Consider the following 16,552-nt stretch of genomic DNA (forward strand, 5'->3'; position numbering starts at 1 on the left):
CAAAAAATGGCCAGTATGTGATAGCTTTACTGTGTTAAAAGGAAAAGGTTTTGTCACAGGGTATCTTATATATGCTTTTGTGAATTTTTATGCATATTTGTATGCACAAACACAAGTAATAATTAGAGGGAAAACATCTGTTACATACCAGGTGAATAAGAGGCTTTCCAGAGAGCTGAGCTGCTCACGCATGTTCTGTTCAACTAAAAACACTAAAAGGCACAGAAACAAGTTACATATTGATGGTTAAAATCTATAGACACTTTTGGAAATAAATAATTGACCTGTTAAGAGTGTGTTGACTGTCTTACAGAAACCAGTAATGTGCTGCATGTGCTTTAAGAGAAATAAAAGACTCTAAAGTCACATAAAGAACAAGTTCAGTGATAAATAAATAACTAAAACATTGCTAATAGTTAGCTCGTGTCAATGTATTGACTGAACAAATAAATAAAACCTCACTGTGAAGATTAGAAATGGTTTCTATGAATGATAAATAAATTAAAAACTAAAACCACTGTATAAAAGTATGAGTCTTCTATAACTATTATATAAGTGAATGTAGTTGTGTGTATTGAGACATCGGTGTGTCTTGAGTCTTTAATGCTCATTTGCATCTTTAAACAAAGACTTCAGCCAAGAGACTCTGAGAAGCTTCAACTAAAAACAACACACAACTCTTGTATTACTTTATAACCAGGCTTGGGAAAATACATTGAAATGTGTTTCAAATCAAAAGTACCTCAGCATAAGTGTATCAACATTAACTACAAACTGCAGCAGCCACAACATGAATCACAATAAAATATGTTTAAAATACTACTAAATACTTTTACAGGGGAGCATGAAATGTATTGGCAAAGCTTCCATCAATAGTCCTATACAACAACAGCAAATGAAACAAATAAAGATGGCTAAAGTCAACTTATTTTCTCAATACGTCATCATTTCTATTTTTTAAAAAAGCTGCTAAACTTCCTTTCCCCCACACTATGTGTCTTGAGTCTTCACTGCTCCCCATTGCTCATTTGCATCTTTAAACCAGCATTAATGGGGGCCAATTGAGTCTTATCCAATCACATTGCAGATCCAGTAGCTCGGCAGGGTTGTATCTATATATTCCAGGTTCCTAACAGAATCTTCATTGGCATATTTTGCTGAGTAAAGAGAACAACTTGAGGACAAACTACATTTGTAGATTCCCACATTGGGATTATTACCAACAACAACATACAAAGAAAAGTCTACAGAGACCATTTCTTCACTGAAGACTAAAAAGGTAAGTTGCACATTCTGAATTTACACTCAAATAATATCTGAATGCTAACATTATAATGTATCAAATTTAAATATGTGTGGATGCATTGTTTAATGTTGTATTAAGTTCTTTAGTAATTTGTAAAAGCTTGTTTACTACTATTTAATTTTTGTTTGTTTGTTTATTTGGTTGATAAATATTGTTTTTATCCTGGCAAATAGACTGTAGCCCAAATAAGTTTCAACCTATTCCGTATTTCATGAGAACATGAGCCCCACAAGTCCAGAAAATGAAGCTTTGCAATTCATTGCTTCAGGGACAGATATGGTAATTAAGTGTAAGAGAGATAAAGCCACCCACATAGTGAAGTCTGCACAGAGGGAAAGTTTGTCCATACTAGACATTGAGGACCAGATGCAAGAGCCTAAGCAGCTCTAGAAATAGTGGACACTGATTTAGCAGGGCTTATAGACCCATTGTTCAAAAACGGTCATAAATATTCATTATCCTTCACAGATGACTAGTTTTTCTATACTTTCTGAAAAACAAAAGTGACACAGTGACCGCTACTGAAAAATTCCTGGCTGATGTAGCTCCATATGGAACGGGTTAAGCGTATCAGGTTCGACAATGGTACAGAATTCACAGAGAGAGTGTCAAATACTAAGTAAAAGTAGAATTAGACATGAGACATCAGCACCATATTCTCCACACCAAAATGGCACTGCTGAAGGTAATTGGAGAACATTATTTGAAATGGCTAGATGCTTGATAATAGAGAGTGGGTTACTAAAGACACTGTGGACATATGCAGTTCACTCAGCAGCTATAGTGTTTTAACAACTGCACAAAACAGACACCATACTTCATGTTAACCGGCAGACAGCCCAACATGCAGAAGTGTGGGTTAACATGTTACGCTTACAGAAATGACAAAGCAAAGTTAGGAAAGTTGTATTCGAGGTGTGAGAAGGCCATTTTTGTTGGATTTGACAAGAACAGTCCAGCATACATTGTCAGCAATCCTTTCAGGAAGATAGTACAGAAAGTCAAAGTCAGCTTTATTGTCAATTCAACCACATGTACAGTACATATAGAGAATTGAAATCATGTTACTCTCAGACCCTAGGTGCCTAACATATAATATTAATACAAAAAGTAGAGTTTTTAAGAAAGAATTTACAATAAATATAATTATACATAAAATGTAATCAAAAAAATTTACATAAATAAAATGTAGTCTTAAAATATACATTAAAAAATTGTAAACAATACAATACAATGACATTAAGGGCATATGACAATGAGTGCAAACTAGAGTTGTGCAGATATAGAACAGAAACACAGATATTAGAAACACAGACTTGTTTAGTTTGTATATGAAACAAATGCTGAATCAAAGATTCCAGTTGTTGAGGATGATTTTGAGATCAGGAAGAGTCCTGGAGAGTCATTGTAAACAACAAGTGCTGAGGTCATTGTAAACAACCCAGAGGAAGATGAACCAGAAGTTAGAAGATATCCTGCAAGCTTATATAAGCGATTATGTTTGTGGTTTTGAAGGTGATGTGATCAACATTGATTTTTTTATAGACTATACATGTTTAATGTACCACAAATGTACCACAAACATTCAAAGAGGTGGTGACATTGGTAAATGCAAAGGAATGGGTTAAAGCTATGGATGAATAAATGCAACCGTTAAAAGAAAATGCTAAATTTACTCTTACCAACCTACCTGAAGGAAAAGATCTAGCGAAATAGTGATGGTCCGACAAATACAAAACACGGTATGTTGTCAAAGAATATTGAAAATAATCACTTATTTTCACAAAATCACAAAATGTTGATTACTTGTGTGAAGACTTGTGTGTATGGCTTTTGTGCTTTTATGGAATAGGAGTTGTAAACATATTCAATGGTGTGGACAGATGGGTAGCATTTTGATTATATGCAGTGGGCTACTCTGGCTTTAAATGCCAGGGCTGATTTTTTTATTATTATTATTTTTTTGTCTCAGTCCATCAACGTTGACCCATAGTGGCTATTTTTTGCCGCTGTACTCTTCAGTATATCTTCATTTGCATTCAACGGAAGAAACTCAAACAGGTTTAGTAAATGTAAGAGTAAATGACAGAATTGTAAGTTTTATGTGAACTACCCCTTTACTGCTTCTTTAAGTAAAGGTAAAGTTAAATATTATTACTGAAGATATTGCTAAAGAATGGCAGGAAACATGGAATACAGATAATAAGAGACGACAATTCATATGAAAAAAAAACCCTAGATAAGTTGTGAAAATAGGAAGGAGGTCATAATTATGAGGATGAGATTTGGACTCACATATTAATAGGAAGTAATGTGTTTTAGACATGCAAGTCATCATGAAGTGGATTAAAACGTTTTTCAAAATTGTCTTAAAAATGTTTAAAGCTTTTGATCAGCTTCAACGAATATCTGTGTGTGTGTGTGTGTGTGTGTGTGTGAGAGAGAGAGAGAGCAGATATAGGTCAAAGTGGAAAACGAGAGAGAAATGTATCAATAAGTCATGATTAAGTGGAAAAAAAAAGCTAAACAAAAAAGACTTTTATTTTGGCGTGGCGTGTGATTTCATAAGGCTTCAACTTCACTCGTTTGTGATTCAACTGGAGATTTGTTTTAAAGCTTTTACACAGATATAAAGCGATTAATTAAAGTTTCAGTTTTTTTATCTAATGCTTAATTGTGTACCTGTTGTTGAAAATATTGTTTTAACCCTTTAAACAACGTAGTACTATTTTACTCACAGTGATGAGGGCTATTGTTTGAATAAAGATAGGATAAACTTTATTTGTGCCAGAGAGGAAATTTGTCTTGTGCAAAAAAGTGCTACAACGTTCTGTAAGCAGATAATAAAATAAATAAAACAAACAAAACAATTAAGAACATATCTGAATAAAGTTTGAATAAAGCAACAGTAAAGTGTGTAATAAGTTTGGTTTGATTGAAGGTTGAATTGATTAAATACTATAATGTCATTCCATTCTAAGTATACATGAAGTGCTAGTTTTAATCAGCTCATTTGTGGCCATTGTTTCTTGCTCAGACTTACCTGATTTCTTTTTGTTAATTACTCTTCTATAAAGAAACTGTTGAAGAGAAGTTATTTTGTTTCTGCTCATTGTTTTGTTTATTTAAACAGGATAAAGTGTCCAAACGCAGAGAAAAACTCCTGCTGAAGCGACTGATCTCCACACTGGTTTAAAGATGGCGTTTATTAAAGAGGAGAGTGAAGATTTGAAGATTGAAGAAACATTCAGAGTCAAACAGGAAGATCTGCAGGAACAAACAGGTTGATTTTCATTCAGATATATTTTAATAATGAGAATACTAAATTAAATCCATCTTGCAGCCCTGAGTGTGCTGCCTAGTTCTCCTAAATGCACATAAGCACTCATCAAAAGAGGAATGAGTTTCTTTCATGTTACTTGTTCTCATGTCTTTTGTCATTATTTTATGTTTTAGTAGTCTCCCATTTTCTCTACCTTCTTAAGGTTATTGCTTTTCTTGTTCTCCTACTGTTTGTAAAGAGTTCTTGAGCACTGGCGCTATATAAAATAATTAAAAAAAAAAATTTAAACAAGTTTGACTGAGTTGACGATATTTGACCTACAGTATTCTCATAGAAGATATCTGCTATTACAGTGATAGTGTTGGCGTGGTACTTTCCATTTGCATATGTCACGTTGATCACAATTCCCTTTTTTATCAACTTCTTTATGGGTTTAAAGTTGTTTTTTGAAGTTGTTACTAGTTCTCACAGATAGTATCTGAGTTAGAATTCCATCATTATTATAATAACTAATTACCAGGGCTATTGTGTTTAAACAGGGTTTCTGCGGGGTCTTAAAATGTCTTAAATTCCAAAATCTAAAATTTAGGCCTTAAAAAGTCTTAAATTTACTGAAATATTGTGTTGTAGGTCTTAAATCTTTTTTTAAACAAGTCTTCATTTTCCTTTGTTCATGTTTTGCTACCCAATCTGGCCAAAACCCATACAATCACCAACAATCCATCTCAATAAAACTTTAAAGGTTTTTCTTCAAAAAGGTCATTTTAACTCTGTTTATCATAATGGTTTAATTATTTTCCTTACAATAACATTTGTTTAAACGTGCTCCATGTATTTACTGCTGAGGACATCGACCTGGACAGATTGTTGTGCATTGATTTAGTTTATTATAGTTTTTAAAACTTTTAAAACATTTGTTCATTTGCTTTTTTTTTTAAAGAAAGTTTATTTAGGAAAAAGTGTGTAGATACAAGTAAAGCTATTTAAAATCTTTTGCTAAGAAATATCTAAAATATATAGACATATATTTTATATATATTTTTTTTCCATTAATTTATTATTGTATTATTAAATGTATTCAATTATATATATTTTTTAAGGGCAAATTAAAATATTTTCCATCTGGGCCATTTGAAAAATTCCTTAGCCTTTAGCCCTTAATGAGTCTAAAATTTAATTCATAATGGTCTTAAAATGTCTTTAAAAGTCTTACATTTAACTTGGTGAAACCTGCAGAAACCCTGGTTTAAAGTATGTCAGAAAGCGTGGAGGCCCCCAATATTAAATATGCTGAATGAAATGGACACTAAAGTAATTAATTATTATAATACATTGTACAGTATTCTTAACTATATGATGTTGCTGTGGGATGACGTGAGACAAAACGAACAAATTATAATGGAACAATAACGTTTAGCATTGCACTGATTACAACTGGCCAACAAACTAGTCTAAATGACTTTTGCTGCGTAAGAAATGGATTACAGCATGCTAATGATATGCAAACATTTGAGTGTAAAGTTCGTCAGTATTGACCATTTCTTCATGTACCAGCAGGCGGCGCCATTGGAATGTTTTTGCTTGAGACTTTTTTAAAGAAATAATTTTTAGATCCTTAAAACAGTGTTATGCTGCTTAGGCATGGGACGATAACAGTTTACAAGGTATACCGCGGTTTGAAAAAAGTCGAGGTTTTACAACTGCCAAAATGTTCTGCTTTACCATTACTACGGTATATGTAAGTTTTTTTATTTTTACATTTTGTTTTAAGTTTTTCAGGACAACAGTATGTCCAGCAAAAAAGATATCCAAAGATGCCGTTTTAAATCGTAAAGAAATCTGAGTTTTTGAAACTAATGATGACAGCAGTAATGATGCACATGATGCAGAAATGATGTTCAATGATGCATTAGAATTATTCAGCCTGACATGTTTACTGCTTCAAAATATTTTAAAAGTTTCTCACAAAATATATATTGTGTTTAAAGGGGAAAAGTTTTAGTTTTTTACCCAGACATTTAAAAAGAATATATTTTAGAGCAGTAATCAGTGAAAGCGTAATATTTTTATTTAAGGTTTTCATACCGTCAGAATCTTATACTGGTTTATGCCTAATGCTGCTTGATGTTGCAAAGTCATTTAATTCATTCATTTTCTTTTTGGCTTAGTCCCTTTATTAATTTGGGGTCGCCACAGCGGAATGAATTGCCAATTTATCCAGCATATGTTTTATGCAGCGTATGCCCTTCCAGCTGCAACCCATCTCTGGTAATCATCCATACACACTCATTCACACTTATACACTACGGACAATTTAGCTTTACCCCATTCATCTGTACCGCATGTCTTTGGACTGTGGGGAAAAACCGGAGCACCCGGAGGAAAACCATGCGAACGCGGGGAGAACATGCAAACTCCCCACAGACATGCCAACTGACCCAGCCGAGGCTCGAACCAGTGACCTTCTTGCTGTGAGGCAAAAGTATCTACTATCTATCTATCTACTGCGCCACCGCATCGCCTGTTGCAAAGTCATATTTTCTAATTTTGTTTTTCTTGGTATGTATAGTCATGAACACACTTGTTTGTAGAGCAAGTAGCCGTTTAATATTCCTGGTTATTTCTCCAATAGGCAACTGAAGTTCTAAAACACTAGCATATGAGATCAGGCCCCATTTCAGAAAGGAGATTAAGTAACAAAACTCGGAGTATTTTAACCCTGAAATGAGAGAAGCGTTGGGTTTTCCGTTTCAAAATGGAAGGTTTGTCAAACTTTAGATTGCAGGGTAAGTCAGACTTGTTTCTGAAAGAGAGGTAACTTTATCCCTGAGTCAGTTACCGTGGTAACTTACTCTGTAAACCTAACCTGGTCAGGAGCAGGTTTTATTCTCTAAACTCTGAGTTTCTGTCGGTCTCCTTTCCTTTTTTAAAGATAAAGTAATATTTCACGCTTAGTCGTACATTTCTAGCCACCTTTTTTTTATGTGCATTTTGGATGGGCAAAAAAAAATCTTGAAATACAGGCATAAAAAACATGCGCATAACAGAGTAGGATAAACTTTTTCTATAAGAAAAGATAAACTTACGTAAACTACGCAAGCACTTTTACTGAACAAATTTCAGTATGTGCATAAAAAAAGGTTTGTTATAAGAGATCATATGATGAAAATGTTCAATTAAATTTTTTTCAATTCACCTTTATTTGTATAGCGTTTATACAATGTAGATTGTGTCAAAGCAGCTTCACATAAAAGATCATAGTAAATTGGAACAGTGTAGTTCAGTTTTTAGTGTTTAAGTTCAGTTCAGTTTTCATGTGTGTGAATTCCTGCACTTTATTCGGAAATTTATTCCCGCGCCGCATGAAATCTGGTCGGGTCCCAAGACAATGCACAGGTACAGCCACGGGAATGCAGACCTATATCCAGAAGTAGCTTTAACAGCCGAGAGGAAAAGTCATGTCACCAGGTTAAATGGGCCACAGTGAGATAGAGAGAGAAATGGAGTTCACCTTGTGCATAGTTTTTGCGTTTTTAAGTAGTTGGCGCCTGGAGTGTTGTAAATACCATGCCTCCCTCGCGACAGAGCGCATATGAGATAAATGACGTCAGTACATAATAACTGGTTATGATTATTACTGTACCGATACCGAATTGTCCGCATCTGCATCGCGGTGCACCGTAGAAACAATTAATTTTGACACAGCTAGATTTCACGCCAAATCTTCAGTGTGGAGGGAGACAGCCTGCGCTCCAGCTATCCTGAAGGTAGAAAACACAACACTAATCTGGCAAGTCCGGGGGTTTTCTCAGAGAGAATTCCCACATAACCAATAGACTCCACTGTAGAACATGCCTAATAGGGTGCTCTAGTCCTGAGTGATGGTGTTGACCTGATAGGTCACCTAGACAGAGCGCGGTGGACTTAGAAACCATCCAAGGAGGTTCCAGAGCACTGCACGGGTGCCAGATGGGTGCCGGTTCCAGAAAAATGGAAGTGTTTTTCTGGGGAATTTATCAGGGAGGGCCATCACGAGAAGTGCGAGTCCGGAAACTCTGGTCCAGTTGGGCCAGAGAGGTGCAATGAGCGAGACCCACTCCTCATCTCCCCGACCTTGCACAGTGTCTGTGCGAGCAGGCTCACTGGGAAAAATGCATATTGCGTAACCCACAGGGAGGGCAGCCAGCGAAGGGCCGCTCGGGAGAAACAGCAGGATGACCTGGGCTTCTCTAAAGCATGCCCATAACAGCTGGAACGTACCAGGGTGGAATCTCTGTTCTCCCGGAAACATACTGGTCCTGAGAGCATGTAAGCTGGCATGGAGAGCTTATACGGGATATGAATGGCGTGAAGCTTTTTAGCCGCAAGACTCTGGAGGAGCAGATGGCAAACAAACTGAGACATGTTGCGGTAGCGCACACCCCCCCAAACAGTTGATGTACGTTATCGCAGCCATGCTGGTCGTCCTAATCAACATGTGTTTCCCCCTTCTGCTTCGGTAGGGACCGGCGGAGAGCGAGAAACAATGCCAACAGCTCCAGGCAGTGGAAATGCCAATGCAACCGGGGTCCACTTTAAGAACCTGCAGCTGCATGCTCGATACACACCGGTGACATACACCTGGTGCTTCTCTGTGCGCCATGCCCATCTGGGGACCCAATCGCGAAGCCAGCGCTGAAATGGTCTCATATGAACAATTGAGAGGCGTGATAGCAGCTAAAAATGTTATATGCCCGAGGAGCCTTAATTTAATCAGACAGGGCAGCGCCAGCTCAGCGCGCTAAAAGCGAACCATGATGCAGATCGAGTCCAGCTCCAACCCGAGATGAGAGAAGCTCTGCCCGGGGGGGGAGCCCGCTCGTACTCGGTTGACCCAAAACCCGAACAGGCTGAGGTGCCGGAGCACCAGGTCCATGTGCATAATCGATCAGTTCAGAGAGCTAAAAAAATAGTAACAGTCAATGAATAATCAAAAATGCAGATGTGCGTGCGCCAAAGAGGCACAGGGTTTCCTCGACGCATGGAAACAGGGTGAGCACAAATGGGAGGACTGTTACTACCATGCTGGGCCCTCCGTCGCAGTATAAGGAGGGAGAGAATGAGACATGGAGTGAGCGTCCTTCAGGTCTATAGCTGCAACCAATCCCATGGACAGACGCACGGGGCGATGCTTTTCTGCATGAGCATCTCGATCGGCATCCTGAACAGATGACAGATCAAACCATGCAGATAGGATTGGTATAACCCACTGCTCTCTGGATACGATGAAGGGGGGTGTAAACCCACTCTTCATCTCGGCTGGAAGACTGGCTTGATTGTATCCTCAAGCCTAAAGTTTATTTCATAACAAACAATCGTAATGGAATTTAAATAAGTGAATCATGCTTTAGTTGGGTTGCAAAACTTTACTGTAAGATATTTTTCAGATCATGATGATTTTTTTTTAACTGACTGAAGTTTCTATTGCTAACTACATAATGTTGAGTCCTAACATCCGCTTTAAAAATCTGAATTTCCCATCACCAGGCCCGGATTAATAATTCAGAGGCCCCTGGGCACAATGTCTTGTAGGCCCCCTACTTAGCCGCACCCCTATAGTTGAATTAAAAAATAAGATTAATATATTTGGTAAATAAAATAATCTATATAACGTATTGTCCACATTTTTAAAGTAAATATGATTTACAGTACATATATTTCTAGTCTACAAAGATTTAACTTATTTTTAAAGCACATTTTGAAAAAAATATATACTAATACAACTAGGGGAAATTTATGGATTTTAATATATTTGTTCAAGTTCACTGAAGCAGTACTAAAAAATTATATTTAAAGGGTATTTTTAATGTATAACTTATACAAACTTATAATGCACATTTGGATTTGGATAACACCTCCCCAATCCAGTTCTAGGAATCTGAGTCCTCCATAATACACACACTTATTAATGATTCCTACTTGTCTTCCTCGTGAGAGTAGGCAAAATCTAAGTGCGGGTCTGGGCCCATAAGGCCCATTGGTTAATCCAGCCTTGCCCATCACTACTGTGTCTAACCTCAGAAGCAGCCTTGCACACATATTGTACTTAAGGCTGCTGTCTTGTGGGCTGTTGTATTTGAATTTAAGGATGGGTAGATGGTTGTAGTAGATGATAGTGTTCATGTGTTCTCTGAATACATGTTTCAAAAAATGCATGGCTGAGTTTATATTAAACAATATTTATTCTATTGATTTCGAAACTTGCACCTAACAAATATCCTTATTTAGAAAAAAAACAATCACATGTGGACCGGGTGGAGAAAAAAACACCCTCTATGCCAGCGTGTGCTAGCTGTGCGCCCCTGAGAAGAAGGGGAGGGGGGCTGGAAGATTCATCCTACATCAGCCCGCATGTTACACCCTCTAGTTTGTCCGGCAGTGAGACTGGGGGACAAGCCATCTCCAGCCGCACTGCTAAAATAGCCCAGGAAGCGCAGTCATTATGTCAGATTCGAGAACCGTAACTGCGCATTGCACCCCGAAGGATGGAAGCGAGCTCGGTCTGTCATCTAAGAATAACAGTTCGCCCTCCGATGTCGTGATGGACCTTTGATCTCCGGTGTCATTAAGCGGAGGCACAGGCATCCTGGGGGATGAACTGCACAACCATCCGAAGCTTGGATTGGGGTCGCTGTGGAGGAGTGGGGGGTCCACTCTTTCACGGGGAGCAACGGGGGTGGCTGAAGCCGCGATTTCAGCTTTGCAACAGCCACGCCCTCACAGTGAGAGCATGAGCTGTCCGCGGGCACCCCCAGACCTGTCATCTGATACCCGTGCCCGTCATCTGGAGAACGCACAGTCAGATTAGCGTCTTGAAAAAGATGTGTTGAATGACTGTGTGGCTCTCTTAGGGAATCTGCCTCTTAAAATGGAAACTGCTCTTTTGTGCACACCAGCTCAGGGGACAGGAAATCCCAGATCGTCCGCCACTGTCCAGTCTTCCCCTGCACTGGTGAGTAAACTTGAAATCAGGTTGGCAGATAGCGTGTCTTCAGTCTCGTGATCGGGTCTGAAGCAACAATTCTAGTGAGCTGACTCCAGCAGCAGACTGATATAGCATTGATTAGCTCATCAGGATCAGCTGTGGAGCCAAGCTCTGCCAAATCAATTGGCATTTGATTGGCCCGTTTTCTTATCTTCAGAAGTGATAGGTCGTCTGACGAACTCCCATAGTCTGGTTTCCAGACGCATGTTGAAGTTCCTTATGAAGGGGAACAAAAACTTTTGCTTTTTACTGATGTAGCGGAGGGGTCAAGGGAAATGAGAGGGGAATGGCGAACGTGGAGGTGTGGATGTGAAGGTTGAGGGCATCGACGAACCCAGCCGGTGAGTAGCAGCCTCGGGTGCCTAACAGGAAACTCTGACACTGTTGACTGTGGGATAAAGGCTTTCGGCAGCTGACTCCATGCCAGCGAGATACATCAGTAAGTTGATTTTTTTCAGAACACACTGCACTAAAGTCTTTGGTGACGCACTCGTTCACAGACGTCACGAGCACTCCAGTACAAGACAGCAGTCTTTGCTATGTTGCTTCGATACGTACTTTCACTTTTTGTTTCTCACAACCAGTCGTTAAGTTTACACTGCTCGTCTCGACACGGTTTCTCTACTCATTTACCCGCACTGCAACAGTTCAGTCAATTTCTCTTTCCTTCGCACACCACATAATGCTGCCCTCTTCGACTCTTCTCCTCTTCCTTTATACTCTCAGCCAGTTTACTTTTCGCTGTCCCATGGGTGGAGACCAAATTAACAATGTTGATTGTCGTCACAGAAAACATCAACAATCATAAATGCATGATTATATGCTGTCATGGCTTTGCAATCAAAAACAATTTGTTACAATAGAGGCCAATGGAGAAAAAACAGCCATGAATATAACGAAAAGGGAGTAAATTTGCCCAGAGTATTGTTTGTTTGTTTATTTATTTATTTTAAAGCATTTTCCCAGAAAATGTCCAAATAAGATGTTCCCAAATATCAGTCCATTTGCTGAAACACAAAGTTTTATGCAGATGCTGTACAGGTATGTCTAATGTGTGCGAAGCAAATATTCTGCTGTTTGTTCAGCTGTTACCCCAGAACTTTTTTTTCTGATGTGTTTACCAGTCAGGCACAGAATAAACAAGTATTCCCTGTCTGCTTTACAAAATTTAGAAAAAACATTTTGTTGTAATTATGAATATATATACGAATAAAAATAGGCCATTTACAGCTTTCAAATCTGTGTCTTATCATTATGTAAGAAACTCTGAAAACTGGTTTGACACTGTTTCTATTCACTGTAACTTCTATGTTAAGCGGCTGTGACACTATTTATCTAGTGCTTTTACAATGTAAATTAAGATTACTTGAACTGAATCTGCTTAAATGTGTACACGTAAATGGACCAAACTAAATATAATCTGATTTTTTACATTTAATGTGCATCAAAATTACAGTGTGTGTAGCCAATGTTTCCAGTGTCTTTTCAGTTTTCAGCTTTTGATGAGAGTTTTTGAGACTTAGTGAAAACTAATGTTTTTTTGTTTTTTTTTTCAGACCTAATTGAAGAGAATAAGGGGAGTAAAGAGGAGGAACATAATGTCAAAATTGAGGAAAAAACTCATTCACAGACTGATGGTATTTTGAAAAGGAGAGGCAAGAATCGTTTCACGTGCACTCAGTGTGGAAAGAGTTTTGGAAGAAAAGGCTATCTTAAGATTCACATGATGATCCACACTGGAGAGAAACCATTCACATGCACTCAGTGTGGGAAGAGTTTCAGCCAATCATCAAACCTTAATGACCACATGAGGATCCACACTGGAGAGAAACCATTCACATGCACTCAGTGTGGGAAGAGTTTCAGCCATTCATCATCCTGTTATCACCACATGAGGATCCACACTGGAGAGAAACCATTCACATGCACTCAGTGTGGGAAGAGTTTCAGCCAATCATCATCCTTTAATTACCACATGAGGATCCACACTGGAGAGAAACCATTCACATGCACTCAGTGTGGGAAGAGTTTCAGCCATTCATCATCCTATTATCACCACATGAGGATCCACACTGGAGAGAAACCATTCACATGCACTCAGTGTGGGATGAGTTTCAGCTGCTCATCACACCTTAATCACCACATGAGGATCCACACTGGAGAGAAACCATTCACATGCACTCAGTGTGGGAAGAGTTTCAGCCAATCATCATCCCTTAATTACCACATGAGGATCCACACTGGAGAGAAACCATTCACATGCACTCAGTGTGGGAAGAGTTTCAGCCATTCATCATCCTATTATCACCACATGAGGATCCACACTGGAGAGAAACCATTCACATGCACTCAGTGTGGGAAGAGTTTCAGCTGCTCATCACACCTTAATCACCACATGAGGATCCACACTGGAGAGAAACCATTCACATGCACTCAGTGTGGGAAGAGTTTCAGCCAATCATCATCCCTTAATGACCACATGAGGATCCACACTGGAGAGAAACCATTCACATGCACTCAGTGTGGGAAGAGTTTCAGCCATTCATCATCCTATTATCACCACATGAGGATCCACACTGGAGAGAAACCATTCACATGCACTCAGTGTGGGAAGAGTTTCAGCTGCTCATCATCCCTTAATCACCACATGAGGATTCACACGGGAGAGAAACCATTCACATGCACTCAGTGTGGGAAGAGTTTCAGCCAATCATCGTCCCTTAAAAAACACATGAGGATCCACACTGGAGAGAAACCATTCATATGCACTCAGTGTGGGAAGAGTTTCAGCCAATCATCATCCCTTAAAAAACACATGAGGATCCACACTGGAGAGAAACCATTCGCATGCACTTGAGCCACGGTCACACTGGACTTTTCTCCTCATAGACTTCCATTCATACGCATGCATATGGGTCAGACTGAAAAACACAAGTTCGTGCGTCAAGTTTCGCAGTTCACTGCATTGCAAAGGTTAAGCTTGGTGAACTCTGACCTGTGAAATCGCATCACTTGACTGTGTGAGACCAATCGTAGATCAAAACATGACCTCTCTGGACAGAAATGTAAAATATGGACCAATCGCTCACTTTTTTAATGTCTAATCATCTTGTTTAATCCCACCCCTTTTTGCAGCACCGTACAACAGAATTTTGCAGGCTCAAACTCTAGTGTGACCACAGCTTCGGTGTGGGATGACTTTCAGCAACTCATCAAACCTTAATAAACACATGAAGACCCACACTGGAGAGAAACCATTCACATGTACTCAGTGTGGGAAGAGTTTCAACCGATCAGCAAACCTTAATGAACACATGAAGGTCCACACTAGTGTGAAAGAGTATATGTGCTTGAGTGTGAGAAGACTTTTTATACAGCTCCAAAATTGAAACTGCACCATGCGATTCACAGTGGAGAACACACCGCTTATCAGACAAGGTGGAGCTCCAGGATGGTTAGTTTGCAATGTACCAGGGCCTCAGTTTAGAAAGCTCATTCAATTGTCCTGTGTTGCATGTTTTATTAGTGAAGTTTCTTTACTTTTAGGTTCAAGATTCTTTCTAGTTTACTACATTTACTTTTTTTGAGTAGAATACAAACTCGATGAATATTTTATGATTTAGGCAGAGCGACGGGTATTAAGTTTTACAATATTAATACACTGTGATGATCCCAAGACTCCAGATTGGAGTATGTGGTAAATCCTGATTGGATGCCTGCATTACTCATCAATGGGTATATAAAAGTTGTTGTGCTAGCTACCTCAGGACGCTGTGGCTACTCAGGAATCATCATGTCAAGACCTGCCATCTCATTGACTCTTTAACCTTATGGTTTTGTTTTGCAGTACTTGTATCATGTAGTTAAAGTGTTGTTGTGCTTTATATCCTAAGTTTGTAATCTTCATTATTATCTCTAGACTATGTTGGTTGCTTTGATTGATTGTTCTATGAGTTACACTTTGTAATAAATATATTGCATTCAGGCTATTTTGAAAGCTCATCTCTCTTTTATGGTGCGACTCAAACAAGTGGGTCATAACACTTTGTAAAATGTGTCCGCTTGTATCTGAGATCTTGTCCTTTTAGTCATGACCATAGGTGAGAGTAGGAACCTAGATTGAGCGGTAAATTGAGAACATTGCCTTTCGTCTCAGCTCCTTCACCACAACAGACAATCACATCAACTACATTACTGCTGCCGCTGCACAGATCCATCTTTTAATCTCACATTCCATTCCTCATGGAAAAAAAACACACATACTTAAACTCCATTTGGGGTAAAGACTCTCCTCCAAACTGGAGATGGCCATCTTTTTCCAGTCAAGCACCATGGTTTTTGACTTAGAGGTGCTGTTTCTTTCCCTGCCATGTCACACTCTGTAGCAAACTGTCCCACTGCATGCTGAAGGTCCATGTCCTATGAAGCCAAAAGGACAATGTTAGCTGCAAATAATAGAGACAGTCCTAGCATGCACCTACAATTCTGTCAGTAAAACTTATATTTTTGAGATCAGCCTCAAAAATAACTAATTTACAAAATGAAATAAATAAATGGATGGATAATCATTGTAGTGGTGGAAAGGGGAAGTAGGATGGCTTGTTCCACTTGTGTACTCTTATGCAACCTAGGCTGCTTATTGTTCCACAGAAATTGACTAAATTATCAAACTGTTTTAAATATTGTAAAGAAATATTTACAGGGATATACTGAAGTAGATAAGTAACTTTAGAAAGGCAATTCAAGTTGAGTATGATAGTTTGTTATTTTGCGTACCTCAGAGCAGTGGTTCTCAATTCTGGTGTTTGTGCAAAATGATTTGACAACCATCCCAAATTAATTTTAGCTCATATTTCTAGATTTTAGAATCACAAAAGCAGAGATTTGGCTTCTCTTTAACTGCTTAAGATCAATTTGCACCAGATCAGCAAAAGACAAC

General features: G+C 38.6%; 1 pseudogene; it reads left to right on the forward strand.

The window, feature by feature from the left end:
- The first annotated feature begins 4,504 nt into the window (after positions 1-4,504).
- The window catches only part of LOC130222044 (zinc finger protein 721-like), a 495,527-nt pseudogene continuing 483,479 nt past the window's right edge, over positions 4,505-16,552 (forward strand).

The sequence above is a fragment of the Danio aesculapii genome, chromosome 4, assembly GCF_903798145.1.
Source record: "Danio aesculapii chromosome 4, fDanAes4.1, whole genome shotgun sequence".
Taxonomy (NCBI): Eukaryota; Metazoa; Chordata; class Actinopteri; order Cypriniformes; family Danionidae; genus Danio; species Danio aesculapii.